We start from the raw sequence: 3,231 nt of genomic DNA on the forward strand, positions 1-3,231 counted from the left end.
ACCCAGGATCCTACGATCCGGATGCCGATCCGCGATCCTGATCCCAAAAAGGATCCACGGACGCGCCGATCTGCCGATCGACGGATGCAAAAAGTGATCTGGATAAAAAAAGCTGGATCTGATGGGATCGAGTGATTCGAGGAATTGGGAGGAAAGAGGTGAGTGAGGACGGACGGACGGGGTGGATCGTGAGCGTGATGAAGGACGGAGGCAAAAAAAGCTGATCTGAGCGGAGCGGAAAAGGCAAAAAGGAAAGGAGGGGACGGAGGAAGGAAGGATGGATGGACAGGAGTGGAGGAAGGAATGGAGGAGGAGGAAGAAGGAAGAAAGAAAAGGAAAAAAAGTCGATCCAGACCTGACTTCGACGATCTATGAAAGATCTCGATGAAAAGAGTGATCCGGACTGATTGAAAAGATCCTGACGATGATTTTATGACGATCCAGATGAAACTATGAATATGATTGCCGACCTCGAGACGGGACTGATTGAACGGACGATCCTGAAATGACTTTGACGACGGACCGGAAGCGGACGATCCCGGACCGATCTGGACGATTAACGATCCATGAAATGACGGAATTTATCCTGGTCGACGGAACCTGACGCATGACTTCTCGAAACGAAATGAAAGACGATGGAATAAGCGACGCCGATCCTGAATTGACCCGAGAATCTGAACGACGCGGATCTGAATGAGTGGATGACGGACAAAGGAAGACGCGGAGTGACTGACGACGAGGACGACGAGCCGGATGACGAGGATTTGAGGAGCGACGAGCGGACGGAAGGAGGAAGGAAAAAAGGAAGGAATGGAGGGAGGATGGAAAAGGAATGGAAATGGAAGGAAGGTATCCTCTTTCTTCTTTGCTCTTTCTGTCCTCGTCTTTCTGTCCTTCTTTCTGTGCTCTTTCCTCTTCATGTCCTCTGTTCTCTTTCTGTCCTCTTCTTTCCTCTTCATGTCCTCTGTTCTCATTCCTCTTTGTGTTCTCTGTCCTCTTTCTCTGTCTTCTTTCTCTTTCTGTTCTCTTTCTCTGTTATCTGTCCTCTTTCTCTGTCCTCTCTCTTTCCTCTTTCCTCTGTCCGTCCGTCCGTCTGTCTGACAACTTCACCTTTTTCTTATACATTTTTACCAGCAATCCAGTTTAACTTTAACATAAGCTTTTCAAAAAAACTTGGAATTATTCCACATATTTTGTACATTAGTGGTACTATGATATGAAATTTAAGTTAATTAAAACCATTCCTACTTTTTCAACTATTTTCACTACTTCATCTTCATTTTACGTATTTAAGCTATTCAACCAGTTAGCTTTAGCAATTCAGCTGTTCAGCATTCTCACGCATTTTCCACAGGAAATGCATTTTCTAGTTATTATTCCCTCTTCCATACGTTTTTTGGCTCTCTGTAACTTCTGCATACTTTCACCTATTTAAACCATTCAACTTTTCAAATGTTCACCTCTGTCAGCTAATGATGGGACTTCTTCAACTTTTTTTCTACTATTTATACTTTTTTAAATTTTAAGCTTTTTAACACTTTTTTTTAACATTAAAGTCAATGAGAGCAACCTTCAAATCCTTCAAATCCTCTTCTGCTTCAAAATGTATCTCCTCCTACATTCTTCCACCTACAGACGTGATTCAAACTTTAAACTTTTCACAAAATATTCAGCTATCCGGCTACTAACTTTCAGGTTGATACCTTTTACAGTTTTTGTGAAAAATCTGTTTAAGTTTAATAATCATTTCAGGAAATTTTATCGATTAAACAGAGTGTGTATTGCGTGAGCTAGAGTGCATGACATCATAGCTAGAGGGTGAAGCTTCGAAAAAATTATCTTTGTCCCTGCTCAATAAATTGTTCTCACGCCCACAATATCTACTTGGCATACACAATTTATACATCAAAACGTAGGTATTTTTGTCTAGTTTTGTCTCAGTTTTGTGATACGCCTTTTACTTTTGGCTGGTTGAGCTTCCAAATGACAAGATCTCGCTGATATGACCACATTTTTACGTTTATCCATATAAATTTTATACCGATACATTCACAAAGGCCTTGTGGTGCTCAGGATCACGTCATTTGACTGATAGCAGTTATGGTGTTGCCACAGTGAGGCTTTGTTTGAGAGCTCGCTCTCAGGGACTCTGAATAGCTGCAGCACAGCACAGCTGACAGATTCAGCAGGTGACAGGCTCGTTAGCTTGATTACAGACATCAAAGCAAGTTTATAAACATTCCCAGGCCATGGTTACCATGACAACACTTTCACAGACACACACCCAGATACTACAGGCAGTAATATGAACAGTAGTCTATACAGATACTACAGGCAGTAATATCAACAGTAGTCTGTGGTCTTCCACTTCTCTCTGAATGTTTTCTCTCTCCCCCTCTCTATCTCTCTGTTTCTCTCTCTTTTCTCTCTCCATCCCTCCTTCTCCCTCTCTCTCTTTCCTCTCTCCATCCCTCCCTCTCTCTCTCTGTCTCTCTCTCTTTCTCTCTCTTTCCTTTCTCCATCCCGCCTTCTCCCTCCCTCTCTATCTCTCTGTTTCTCTTTTCTGTCTCTCTCTCTCCCTGTTTCTCTCTCTTTTCTCTCTCTCTGTCCTCTCTCCATCCCTCCTTCTCCCTCCCTCTCTCTGTCCTCTCTCCATCCCTCCTTCTCCCTCCATCTCTCTCTGTCTCTCTCTCTTTTTCTCTCTCTCTCCTTCTCTCTCATCCCGCCTTCTCCCTCCCTCTCTCCCTGTCTCTTTCTCTTTTTCTCTCTCTCCTTCTTTCTCCATCCCTCCTCCCTCCCTCTCTTACTTTCTTTAACTTATTGTACCAATTTCCACTTTTTCAACTATTCTTCAGCTTCAGCTAAAGACTTCACAATGTTCTACATATTTTGTCATTTTTCAGCTTTTAAAGCCAACTTTTTAACGATTTCCACTTTTCAACTATTCTCACTATTTCAACTTCTTCTTACAGATTTCAGCTATTCAACCAGTTAGCTTTAGCAGTTCAGCTATTCAGCATTCCCACGCATTTTCCGCAGGAAATGCATTTTCTAGTATATTTCTTATTATTCCGTACGTTTTTTGGCTCTCCGTAACTTCTGCATACTTTCAGCTATTTAAACCATTCAACTTTTCAAATGTTCAGCTCTTTCAGCTAATGATGGGACTTCTTCAACTTTTTTTCTAATATTTATACTTTTAAAAATTTTAAGCTTTTTAAAACTTTTCTT

This window comes from Perca fluviatilis, chromosome 13 (genome assembly GCF_010015445.1).
Source record: "Perca fluviatilis chromosome 13, GENO_Pfluv_1.0, whole genome shotgun sequence".
NCBI classification, from domain to species: domain Eukaryota; kingdom Metazoa; phylum Chordata; class Actinopteri; order Perciformes; family Percidae; genus Perca; species Perca fluviatilis.